This window comes from Durio zibethinus, chromosome 10 (genome assembly GCF_047325235.1).
Source record: "Durio zibethinus cultivar Kanyao isolate XHJ-2024 chromosome 10, ASM4732523v1, whole genome shotgun sequence".
NCBI classification, from domain to species: domain Eukaryota; kingdom Viridiplantae; phylum Streptophyta; class Magnoliopsida; order Malvales; family Malvaceae; genus Durio; species Durio zibethinus.
The window spans coordinates 467873-481685 of record NC_143171.1 but is presented as its reverse complement, the minus strand read 5'-3'; the positions used below and the strand labels follow the sequence as shown (position 1 = coordinate 481685).

Genomic DNA, 13813 nt, shown 5'->3' with positions numbered 1-13813 from the left:
AAGAACCATCATGTACCAAGAACCATTGTGTGCCAAAGACCATCAAGATGAGAGTGGGACATCGATCTGACAAGTTCAAGAAAATGTCATGGTCTGCGCACAAAGTCTTAAGCCAAGTTAGTTGATAGATTTAGCTTTTTCAAGTTGGTGTAGGTGAAAGACCTAGAAGGATTGAGACCAAGGTCTTAAGGGCACATACTAAGCTCAGTGAGCAAGCTAGGGCCTAGGCTAAGGTGTAAGAGTATGGTGAGGTGAGCAGCATAGTATCGAGAATGGGGACTACTCATTGGAAAGATCTAGAATAACCTAAAAGAGTGGCATGAGAAGGTAGGCGTAAAAGGCTTTAGATTAGCGTAGAGATAGGCTAGGCACATAAGTGCAGAAGAGTCTAAAAAAACCTAGAGGTAGGCTACATGCATGAACATTAAAAGTTCTAGAAAGGTCATGTGTAGGAATAGCAATAGGTATTATAGTGCCTAGATGAAAAAGTTTTGGAAGACCCTAGCTCTGAGTAGAACAGTGATTAAATAGGGAATGTTCTAGAACCCGCTAGGCATGGGCACTCAACTAGTGTGCCTAAACACTTCCAAACATGAGGCTTAATAGAAAGCCTAGAATCAGCTAGATTTTGCAAAGGCCTTAGCCAACCTAGAAAGTGTCTAAGGATTATGCAATGGACTAAAGGCATATAATGGCCACACACTTGTATCAATAAAGGCCATATATGCTAGGGAGACTTAAGTATAAATAAGAGTCTTTCCTTTCATTTGTAAGAAGTTAGCAATAACAAGAGAGAAGTTAAAAGAACCAAGTCTTAAACTTAGCCATACATAGAGACTTGGGGATAGACTTGGGATAGATGTAGGAGTCATTGTATGGACAATCAGTAATTATACATAATGTCAAGTAAATAGAAATACAATTGCTTTAACTCTCTTTCCTAGCTTTCTCTCAAGCTACTAAAGAGCCAATGGAGTGCATAATACAAGCGTTTAGCACAAAGGTGGAAAAAAAAGCTAACTTAGGTAAATGGATAATAGTTTCCAACCTAAGGCTTCATGGGTGCTGAACTTTAGCCTCCTACCCATGACACATGCATTGGCTTGGCTAGGCCAAGGCATTTTTGTGGTTGATAATAAGGGACCACGAGGTTGCCCGATTCCCAAAAGACTTGGCCAGACCAAGCTTGTAACCACCGTTTTTGCTTGCACCATCTTAAAGACCCATTACCCAATTTAGGGGCTTCATCTAGGGTTTAGGGCAACATCAGTTGTAGGCATAGGTATGAACTTGGCATAGCTAAGCCTTTTTCTCATGCATGCCAACTGATTAGGGCAATGGATGGTTGCAGGTCACTAGAGCAACTAGTTACCTAACAACACAGCTAGAAGGCATGCATGGCTTGGATTTTGCTCCAAGGATGTTGCTATGGATGTATGTAATGACAAGCTCATCATGCACACATTTTCCCTTCATGAGGAGGAAAGAGGGCCCAAACAATCACCCTTTAAAAAGCATGAGAGATTTTACAAATATTTTAATAGTAGACATTAAAGTGTCTAAAATAGAGACACTTTTTCAAATAGGCATATCCTGCACTAAGGGTCCATAGGTGCTAATAGTGGTCGAGGCATGTGTTTGTACCAAGGCCCAGCATATGTCAATAGTGTTCGAGGTAACTACTCACACCAAGGGCCATCTTATGCTGATGCTAATTAAGGTATATGTTTGTACCAAGTCTAGATTATGCCAATGTTAATCAAGGTATATGCCTGCATCAAGGGCCAGATCAATGCATGTACCTACACCAAGGGCTAGCATGTGTCAATGGTGATCAAGGCAAGTGCCCATACCAAGGGCCAGCTTGTGCTAAAGGTGATCAAGGCAAGTGCCTGTACCAAGGGCTAACTTGTGCTGGTGATGGTTAAGGCATGTGCCCGTACCATGCAGTAACATGTGCTATTGACGGTTGAGGCCTTGGCCAAAGTTTGATTTTGGGCCATGATGCACATGTTGGGCTTAGGCATTTGCTGGCACTGCATTCTTTTGCCTATAGCACCATCACTAAAGCATCATCAGAGAACCTGATCGGTGGCATTGAGAGTTCTAATAATTAGGGGTGGTGGGCTAGAGGGTGAGTGCATGATGTGCGATGGGTGCTATCCTTAGCCTTTATATTGGCCCCTTATCCCCCAAGGAACCTTGACAACTCTCCCCCCTTAATAAGCATAAGAGCTTTTACAAGTTCACATTTAATAACAATTCAAATGTCTGAAATAAGGATGCTTTTTTCAAATGGCCACAAAATCTTCCATACTTTGATTTTTTAGCTAAATTTTTTTGTAGATGCCAACAAAAATACAAAGATCATGTATACTAAAATTTGGGCCAAAACTCTTAAAATAATTTCAAAAAATCCTAAATCGTAAAAAATTTTAAAAATCATGAAAAATAGAAAATGGTTCATCTTGCCATGAAACTTCCCATGAAGGCTTAGGAGACCATTATATGAATTTACAAGCCATAAAAATGGCATTGGCATGGCAAAAATATAAAGATGTGCCTGAACCTACCTACTATCCGATCTTAGTTTGCATGATGTGTAGCCTAGGAAACTACCATCTACATGCCTAGCTATTGTGTGGCCTTAGGTAGGAAACTATCGTCCGTATGCCTAAGTCAGCCCTTAATCGACTTTTTATGCTATGCACTTGTGCTAAAACTCGACAAACCTCTTAAGAGTTTAAGAGAAAGCTAAGAAGGAAATGGTTAAGGCAAGAGTAGTTTATTTACTTGATGGGGTATGTACACTTACTATTAGAACACAGTCCTTATGTGTTCTTTACAAAGGCTCTCAAGGCCTAAGTCCTTAATGCTTTATACTCTTGCTTCTCTTATTGTCACTTGATTATGGCTTATGTACAAATCAGGGGGAGACTCGCCTATTTATACTTGAGCCCCCTTGGCATTTATGGTTAGAATGAATCCAAGTGTATGTCCATTAAAGGCCATCTAGACAGTTATAGGGTGCCCAGGGTCTAATTAAGTTGGCTAAGGCCTTTATAGAGATCTACTAGTTTCAGTTTCCCTGTTGAGCCCCTTGGTTTGGAAAAGTTTAGGCACTTCCCTTGAGTGCTCATGCCTAGCTGGTTCCAGAGCCTTCTCCACTTGGTGCCATTCTACTTGCAACTAGAGCTTTCTAGAGGCTTCTTCATCTAGGCTCTATAGTGCCCATCACTGTGTGTGTGCCTAATCCTTCTGGAACTTTCAGTGCCTTAACACCTCGCTTGCCTCTAAGCTTCTTTAGCCCTTTCATGCCCACCTATTTAGCCTATCTCCAGGTTGATCTAAAAGTTTCCATGCCTGCAAGCCTAGCCTATCTCCAAGTGGTTCTAGGCCTTTTTATGCCAGACTGCTTGTGCCATATCTTAAGGCTTTCTAGAAACTTCCAATGAGTAGCCTTCATCCTATCACTGTGTAACTTACCTTGACTGCACTCCTACATTTTGGCCTTGGCTTAACCCACACACTTGGGTAAAGTAAGTGCATTTATGACCTCTGTTTCAATCCTTCCTAGTTCATTGCTTATATCATCATAAGCAAGTCTCGTCATATAACCCTCTTGGTCTTGAACTTTCACGCGATCTATGACACATGCATCGAGGGTCATTTGATGTTGATGGTGGTTGAGGCATGTGCATGTGTCATGGTTTACAAGGTAGTCTAGGTCCAAGGGTTCTTTTTTAGTAGAGGAACAATCCCTATTCTTGTAGGATAGGGTCTAATAGCCATAAAACCAGGCCTTAAGGCTTAATGTGGCCCACGTCACAAGGAACTAGCGCAGAACAATGGTATAGGTAGTGTTCAAGACTTTAGAGGCTTAGGCATAATGTTTATGTTTGACAAAATTGAGCTAGGCCTAAGTGTGGTTGCTAATGAGTGCTTATATGAATTTACAAGCCATAAAAATGGCATTGGCATGATAGAAATATGAAGATGTGCTTGAACCCACCTACTGCTTGATCATGGTATGAAAGGTGCATGGCTTGGGTCCAGGATACTCTCATGGTTGCTAATGAGTGCTTATATGAATTTACAAGCCATAAAAATGGCATTGGCATGATAGAAATATGAAGATGTTCTTGAACCCACCTACTGCTTGATCATGGTATGAAAGGTGCATGGCTTGGGTCCAGGATACTCTCATGGTGCGTAACCCAACATATGCTAGTGGTGGTCAAAACATATGCCGAGACCAATGGCTAACATGTCCCAATGGTGGTTGAGGTATATGCATGTGTTATGGCCTGCAAGTTGGTCCAGGCTTAGGGATTTTTTCTAAGTCATGGAGCAGTTCTAGTTTTAGTGGGATAGGTTTCAAAAATTAGGGGGACCAAGCCTTGAGGCTTATAGGAGGTACAAGTCATAGGGAACTAACCTAGAATAGTGGTATGGGTAGTGATCAAGACTCTAGAGGCTCAAGCATGGTGTTCATGTTCAGTAAAATTGAGCTTGGCCTTAATGTGGGCATTGGTGAGTGCCTATATGAATTTATGAGCCATAAAAATACCATTAGGATAGTAAAAATTTGAAGATGTGGTTGACTCTACCTACTGCTCGGTAGTGGTGCGCATGGTGCATGGCCCGGGCACAGGATACCCTTGCATAATGCACAGCCCAGCATGTTGCAATGGTGTTTGAGGGAACTACCTGCACAAAAGGGCAACATTTACTGTTGATGGTTGAAGCATGCACTAAGACCAAGGGCCAACTTGTCTCAATGGTGGTTGAGTTATATGCATGTGCCACAATTTGCAAGCTGGTCCTAGCCCAAGGGTTCTCTCCAAGTCAAGGAGTAGTTCAAGTTCTAGTGAGACAATGTACAACAATCAAGGGGACCAAGCCTTAAGGCCTATAAAAGGCCTAGGTCATGAGGAACTAGCATAAAACAGTAGTATGAGTAGTGATCAAGACTCCAAAGGCTTATACACAGTGTTCAAATTTGGCAAAATTAAGCCATGCCCAGGTGTGGGTATTGATGAGCGATGCATAAGCACATAGTCAGAACTAGGTGCAGACATTGATGATCGAGGTGTGAATGCATGGTCAGGCCTAGGTGGGGGTGCATGGTCATACCTAAGTATGGGCCCACTTGAACACAGTCCTAGAAGGATCATATTTGAAGGCTTCTAGAAGGCCTAACATAGTAACACAATCTTTGACAAGCTAGAATTATGCTGAGTACTTGAGTTTTGTAGGCTGACTTAGGTAGATGGGGTAATCTGCATGGAGTTTTGCTTGAGATTGGAGCCTATAACCCATGCACCAAGCATCATTTAGTGTCAATGGTAATCAAGGGATAGAAAAGTGCCTTGGGTGAGAGGTTCATGGTACACATACTGCATAAAGTGTCAGCATTTACCAAAAAGGTGTTTAAGGCAACAACCCACAACAAGGGCCTACTTATATCAATGATGGTCAAGGCAAGTGCCAACATCTAGCTTTGGTGTCTAAGGTAACATCTCACACTAAGAGGCTAACATCTGCAGATGGTGTTAGATATGATTGCCTGCACCAACCAAGGGCCAAATGCTATTGATGGTGCTCAAGACAACAACCTGCATTGGGGCCAGCATGTGTCGATAGAGTTTGAGGCAAGTTCTTGCACCAAAAGTGTGCCCATCACTGTAACAAATACCAAGAGCATTCAATTGTTGTTTACTTGTATGCTCAAGGAAGGGACATCATCACCTGACTAAATCAATTGCAATGGAGAACACCATTCATCCCCAAACCTAGTGAGGTGTGGTGAAAAAAAAATAAAGTGAGAGGACTTTAGTGGCTATGGTGGGGGGAAGGGTGAATCAAAGCAACAAAAAGGTTGAATCTCAATGGATCATGCCAACAAGACCACTCTACCACTTGCAATACCCTATTGTGTATTTAAATCATCTACAAAGGATTTTTCCCACTACTTGATGGGAATTGAGCTCCGAGGAAGCCCGTATGGCTTGTTTGCTACGGGTGCTACACCTATGACATGTGCCATTCAAGGCACAGGCCCCTATTACTAGTTGATAGTTAGGTGACAGATGCATGTGTCCCTTCTAATCTAGATTCTAATGTAGAGACATTCAGTCATAATCAAGTGCAAGATAGCTTCATGCCACTAGCTTTTCAACCAAATAGGATAATCGAATGCACGAATCAATGATTCTTTTCGTATTAGGTTGAATTATTATTGTGATGCTACGATTAGTATGGTAAAACTAACCTATCTCATGATGGTGTAAACCTAGGTCACATTCTTTATTGGTGGGAGAACCATCCAACACTTTGCGAATTTTGCTTCATAATGATAGGAAGAGCCAACATTGAAGGATCAAAAAGCAACATCACTATGAACACTTGTCTATCATAAGCTAGTTATCCTTCTAATAACTTTTTTGACGCCTTTAGCTTCAAATTCTGAAAGTCTACAAGATTAACAGGCATGCTTTCATAGTTTATTTCTACTAGAAATCAAAATCAAATGAGCTTTTATCCTTTTGTTCCATATGAGATTTCTATTCTCATTGAGCTCATCTTAGGACACCTGCATTATCTATTAAAAGATATGCTACCCCAGCCAAACTCCCCACTTGACAATGTCTTTTACCCTAATCGATCGATCAAGGTTGGCCTTAAGCCAAATAAAAGGGGTTCTGCCCTACTTTTGATTCATGGAATAAGTAAAATAATGTTAAAAGTTGTGGTATTTCAATTTTGACGTAGGGTTCCCACTTATCCTACACCTCTTAATTCATTTCAAAAGGTTAGACTAGAGTCAAGCTGAATAGGGTCTTCATTCCCTGTTAATTCTGCCAAGCCCATTCCTTTAATTGTGGTTTCATTGGATAGTAGATAGGGACAATGAGAATTGTGTTAATCCATTCATGTGCTCACTAATTAGATGACAAGGCATTTGGCTACTATAAGAGAGTCATAGTTAGTCTTGTCATTTACCCTCACTTGGTTGAGTTTTTCACTTTGACATTTAGAGCATTAGGCAGAAATCACATTGCATGAGTATTCGTAGGGACCATTGCAATGCTTTGTTTTAATTAAATAGTTAGATTCACTTTATCCGTATCAATTCTAAGTCGACTATTCATTGCCAGGGGAAAAACTTCAAGGAAGCCTTTCCAAGTCCATCCTTGATCAGCACATAACGACCCACTATTGCCATGAGAGCAGTTCAAGTAGTGCATTGACAGCTAATGAATTTGGGATTAGGACCCCGTGCCTAGCCTTCAAAGCCAATCCATTTCTTGAGGTTATGGATCCATTTTGCTGACTTTCCTTGCCTACATTGTTCCATTGATTAGAAGCTATTCTCTTTGGAGGGTGATGCAATTATGAATATGACTGGGCATGGAGAGCACTTAGTCTTTCAGATTTTCAAAGGTCACTGAGGGTACACCAAACACCATGTGACTTGTGATGCTTTTTCGATTGCTGGACCCTACCTCTGGCTGAGCCATTTTTAGGGTGGGTAGGCCATAAATAGAAAAGATAACTCTTCCCAAGGCCCTCTCCAACACCTCTAGACTACCTAATATTGCTATCAGCCTATGCATCCTGGTTCAAGAATTTTAACTTAATTCCCTTTAAAGCTCACATTGGATACACTATCAGATGGGCTTCCTCCATCTCTTAAGATCGACTAACCCATGTGCAAGTGCAATTCACATGGAACCTTTCCCTTTTTTAACATTTAATGTTCTCATTTGAATATTTGTTATTACCATCAATATCTGCACTAAGGCTGCTCCACGGGGCTCATGCCTCAGGCTTTGTAGTGACCACCATGCTCTTCTACTCATTAGGGCCTGGCTTTTGCCCTTGCCCTGATAGTTGCGTATAGGTCACACGTTTAAATGCCATTCATGTTTTAGGCTAGTTGATTCGATAGGTAAGTTGTTACACAGTCAGTGGATTTCAACTTTCAGGACCCTCATCTTACTATCTTAATCGACCAACACCCTTTATGGGTTCTAGGTTAGCATGTAGTTAGGAACCATAACTCAGCTTCTAGTTCATCCCTTATTGCCAATTTTGCTTACCAAAAATGGCCCACTTAGAGCTCTTGATTCTGTGGCACAGCTTAATGAAGTAGCTGCACCATCTTACCTATTTAAAGTTTGAGAGTAAGTTGAAAGCATTGCACCCTTGATGCCTCTAATCATTGGCTTTACTCGATAGACCTTGCTAAGGGCTCCTACTATCTTGAGGCAAACTTCAGAGGGAACTAGATACTAGATGGTTTGATTAGTCTTTCGCCCCTAAACCTAAGTTAGATGAATGATTTGCACATTAATATCACTGTAGGTCTTCATTAGAGTTTTCTCTAGCTTTACCTTACTCAAGTATAGTTCACCATCTTTTCGATCCCAACAAGCATGCTTACACTCGAACCCTTCTCAGAAGATCAAGGTCAGTCAGTGGTGCACTTATGAGGGATCTCACCAATTAGCTTCCTTGCACTTTATAGGTTTTCTAGCTTATTGACTTGCACACATGTTAGACTCCTTAGTTCATGTTTCAAGATAGGCCAGATGAGGAGCCTACAGGCAAATGTTGGGAGCATGCAAGTGCCAAAGCACACTGAGATGACTTGTGTTGCATTCCACAATTACAAAAATGACATCTCTATAGGCATATCAAAAGCCTAGGCTTAGGCTACCACCATGACCCGCATCGGCCCATGCTTTGAGTCAATCTATAGTTGGCTTTAGCCATTCCATGTCTGACCAAAGTGCATAGCCAACCCCTATTTACTTCCCTCATAACAATTTCAAGCACTATTTGAATCTCTTTTCAAAGACCTTTTCATTTTTCCTTTGTGGTACTTTTTTACTATCGATCACTACCTGAATTTAGCGTTGGATATAATTTACTGCTCAATTTGGGTTACATTCCCAAACAACCTGACTCACAGACTGCACCTCATTATGGGATAGGATCTAGGCACAATAGAGCTCTTACCTTTTTTGGTGCCCTTTTCCAAGGGACTTAGGCCTGGTCTACCACTAAAAATGCTTTTCTAGACTACAATTTAGATACTAGGGGTGCTCGATTCTCAAGCTAGGCTCTTCCTAGTTTGCTTGCCATTACTAGGGAAATCTCGGTAAGTTTCTTTTTCACCACTTATTGATATGCTTAAACTCAATGGGTAATCCTACCTAACCTAAGGTGGTGATGCAAGCATTGATCGAGCGATGTAAGGGGCCTGATGGGGTTTAGATAGACAATAAGTGCATGTCATAGGAGATGAGGCACATTGAGAGCTTTACCACCGATGGTTGGTGCTATCATTGCCAAGGACTCACTTTTAGGCCAACCATGATTGACGAGATCATGGGAGGTCGTCTTTTACCCCTTCACCAAAAGCCCAATGGGCAAGGGGTGGAAGGGTAACAATGCATGGCACCTAGGTAAACGTGCCCTTAGCCTAATGGAATGGGAAGCAACTTGCATTCAAAGATTCAATGATTCATGGGATTTTGCAATTCACACCAAGTATCGCATTTTGCTATATTCTACATTGATGAGAGAGCCAAGATATCTATTGCAAATAGTCATTTTGGTTTTTCATGATAGAAAGGGTCATGGTGTCGCCCTCACACACATCGCAAATAGGATGGCAATGGCACACACACTCTTTTTCATTAGGGTTTCTTCGTGTGATTCATTTCAGGGGTTGGCAATGATACCAATAATGTTGCCCACTTAGAAGGAAAAACAAATCAACCGCTACACATGCATAAGGCTAAAAGGGGCTTAGGGCCTAAAGGTACCCTCATCCCTAGGTGTTTCATTAATGCGTTTACAGGTCATGCGATAAGTAGGTTTCAACAATGATCCTTTTATAGTTTCACCTATGAAAACCTTGTTACGACTTTTCCTTCCTCTAAATGATAAGGTTCAATGGACTTCTTACAACATCTCTAGCAATGACGCATCCACATCACCATGATCCAAACACTTTACTGGACCATTCAATTGGTAAGAGCAATAGGTGGTGTCTACAAAGGCAAGAACATAGCCAACATGAGCTAAAGACTCAACTTACTAGGAATTTCTCGTTGAAGACTAAGAATTGCAATGATCTATCCCCATCATGATGAAATTTCAAAAATTACTCGAGCCTGTCAGCCAAGGCTATAGACTTGTTCAATACATCAGTGTAGTGTATGAGTAGCCCAAAACATCTATAGGTGTCATAGACTTGTTATTCCCTCAAACTTCCTTAGCCTAAACGGCCATAGTCCCTCTAAGAAGCTAGCCACGAAGAATCACTCCATGTAGCTAGTTAGTAGGTTGAAATCTTGTTCATTAACAGAATTAACTAGACAAATCACTCCACCAACTAAGAACGGCCATGCACCACCACCTATAGAATCAATAAAAAGCTCTCAATCTGTCAATCCTTACTATGTGTAGACCGAGTTAGTTTCATCATGTTGACTGAAATTAAACTATAGGCTCTACTCCTAATGGTGCCCTTCTATCAATTCCCTTAAGTTTTAGCCTTACAACCATATTCCCCTTGAAACCCAAAGACTTTGATTTCTCATAAGGTACCAACAGAGTCCTAAAAGTAACGTCCATTAATCCCTGGTCAGCATCATTTATGGTAGAGACTAAGATGGTATCTGATCATGTTTTAGCCTTCAACTTTTATTCTTGATTAATAAAAATATCCTTGGTAAATGCTTTTGTAGTTGTTTGTCTCTTATAAATCCAAGAATTTCACTTTTGACTATGAAATACAAATGCGCCTGATTGTCTCTGTTAATCAGTACTCTGATCTCGAAGGCCAACGCAATAGGACTAAAATCTTATGATGTTATTCCATGCTAATGCATACAAGCAAGGGCCTGCTTTAAGCACTCTAATTTTTTCAAAGTAGTAGTGTCAGAAGAATGACCCAGCCAATTAAGGCCAAGGGCACATTGCTAGTAGTAGGGACAAGTAAACCGATGCTTATTGTGAGGCAGACCAGATGACTTAACCCTAGCTCTAACTATGAGCTTTTTAACTGCAACAACTTAAATTTATGCTATTGAAGCTAGAATTACTATGGCTACTAGCACCAGACTTGCCCTTCAATGGATCCTCGCTAAGGGATTTATATTGTACTCATTCCAATTGCTAGACTCGTAAAGCTCAAAATTGTTATTTATTGTCACTAACTCCCTATGTCAAGATTGGATAATTTCTGCTCCTACTACCTTCCTTGGATGTGGTAGCTTCCCTCTTTAGAATTGAACCCTAACTCTTCATCACCCATCACCACCATAATAGACCATAATCCTAGCATCAAAACTTCATAGGGCAAAAATTTGAATGATGTGTTGCTAGCACAGCACAAAGGCCATGCAATCCATGAAGTTATCATGAATCATCAAAACAACAGGCAAAGCTCGCATCGATCTTTTATCTAATAAATGCATCCCTTTTAGAAGTTGGGGTTTCTGCACGTATTAGCTCAGTAGTACTATGGTTATCCGAGTAGTAGATATCATCAAATAAACTATAACTAATTTAATAAGCCATTCATAGCTTCACAATCTGAATTAGTTTATAACACCCCATAGGCCTCAACGCACCAACTAAGCAGCGAAGAGAGCTAACATGGAGCACAAATGTCTTGCATGGTAAGCACATAAAATGCATAGCAATAGATAAGCAAGGTTGAGAGCCCACGCCCATAAAATGTTCCACATCTAAGAGCACTATTGAACACCAGTGCACCAATGTAGCCATGGCAGTTTGGGTGGCATAATTGGGTCATGAGGCATTATTGAGTTTTGACTCGTAGCCTCTAAAGACATAAGATTGATAAGGGATGGCAAGACATTCAGTTTCCATTGATTCGGTATACTGCATAGGATCCTAATTGCACCCCCAAGGTATGATGACCACATAGGGGTAGATTGAAATGGATGATGGGTCAATAGTTTGATGCATCAAGCTTGGAGCCTGCCAAAATGCACAACCATAGCTCCACTCCTATGCCTATTACTACAAGGTAGCATCCACACACACTGGTCTATAACCCACCCAATCGATTATTCGACAGGCAAGCAGATGAAATAATGTATGAGGCCATGCCACAACTACTTGGCATGGAAAAAACACAAGCAATGTCCACGAGACTTCCCTTACTATCCAATAGGCAACAATGGCATAATTGCATCATGAGGCATGATTGAGGTTTGACTCATAGCCCCTAAGGACATAAGATTGATGAGGGATGGCAAGACATTCAATTTTCATTGATTTCAACATGCGGCATAGGATCCTAATTGCACCTCCAAGGTATGATGACCACATAGGGGTAGATTGAAATGGATGATGGGTGAACATTTTGATGCATCAAGCTCAGAGCTTGCCAACATGCATAACCGTAGTACCACTCTTATGCCTATCACTATAAGTGGTAGCATCCATGCACATTGGCTTATAACCCACCCAATCAATTATTCGATGAGCAAGCAGATGAAACAACATACGAGGCTATGCCACAATTGCTTGGCATGGGAAAAACATAAGCATGTCTATGGGATTACCCTTGCCATCCAATAGGCAACAATGGCATACACCCCCAATGCTTAGTCTGGCCAGGACTGTGCACACAAACTCTATTGTCACCATCCAAAGAAGACATTGGCCGATTCATAAAGTTGTTCCTAGGTATTGGGCAGCATTAGCTGCATGCACAGGCTCGATTAGGCCTAGGCATTTTTGTGGTCGATGAAAAAAGACCATGATATTACCAAATACCCGATAAACTAGGCTAGACTAAGCCTGTAACCATAGCTTCTACTTGCACCAACCTAATGTGCCATTACCTGATTCAAGGCTTGGTTTGAGGTTTGAGGTAGCATCAACTGCAGGCATGGGCTTGAGCTTGGCATAGCTAAGCCTTTTTTACATATGCATGCCAACCGATCAAAGCCATGGGTACCTACGAGTCACCAAAACAACCGATCATCAGACAACATGGCCAAAAGGCATGCATGGCCTAGATTTTGCTCTAAAGATGTTACCATGAATGTACATAATGACAGGCCCATCATGAACACCTAAAGAGCATAAAAGATTTATAGATGTACTAGTAGTAAACATTAAGAGGTCTAAAATGGGGGCACTTTTTTCAAACAAGCATAACCTACACCAAAGGTCTATATGTACTGATGGTGGTCAAAGCATGTGCCCTCACCAAGGCCTAGCATGTGCTGATGGTGTTTGAGGCAAGTGCCAGTAGCAAGGGCTAACATGTGCCGATGGTGTTCGAGGCAACTGCCTACACTAAGGGCCATCTTCTACCATTGCTAATTAAGGCATGTGCTTACATTAGGTCCAGATTGTGCTAATGCTAATCAAGGCATATGCTTGCACCAAGGGTTGGCATTTGCTCACACCAAAGGTTAGCATGTGCCAATGATGGTCGAGGTAAGTGCTTATACCAAAGGCCAGTTTGTGACGATAGTGGTTAATGTAAGTGCTCGTACCAAAGGCCAGCTTGTGTCGATGATAGTTAAGGAATATGCCCACACCATGTGCCAACATGTGTCGTTGATGGTCAAAGCCTTGGCTAAAGTTTGATTCTAGGCCACGGTACACATGCTAGCCTCGAGCATGTGTTTTTGCCTAAGGCACAATCTTTGGAGCATCATCGGAGAACCTGATCGGTGGCATTAAGGGTTCTGACGATTAGGGTGGAGGGTCAGGGGTGTGCGCGCATGATATGTAATGGGTACTG

General features: G+C 41.5%; 1 non-coding gene and 2 pseudogenes across 1 annotated transcript; all 3 read right to left on the bottom strand.

The window, feature by feature from the left end:
* Positions 1 to 5859: 5859 nt before the first annotated feature.
* On the bottom strand, positions 5860 to 9238 carry LOC149516290 (25S ribosomal RNA; annotated as a pseudogene).
* A 228-nt stretch (positions 9239 to 9466) lies between these two features.
* LOC149516289 (5.8S ribosomal RNA) lies at positions 9467 to 9622 on the bottom strand. Its single transcript, XR_016346053.1, has one exon. It is a non-coding gene; the product is annotated as a 5.8S ribosomal RNA (ribosomal RNA).
* Positions 9623 to 9897: 275 nt separating this feature from the next.
* LOC149516288 (18S ribosomal RNA) lies at positions 9898 to 11695 on the bottom strand (annotated as a pseudogene).
* Positions 11696 to 13813: the final 2118 nt, after the last annotated feature.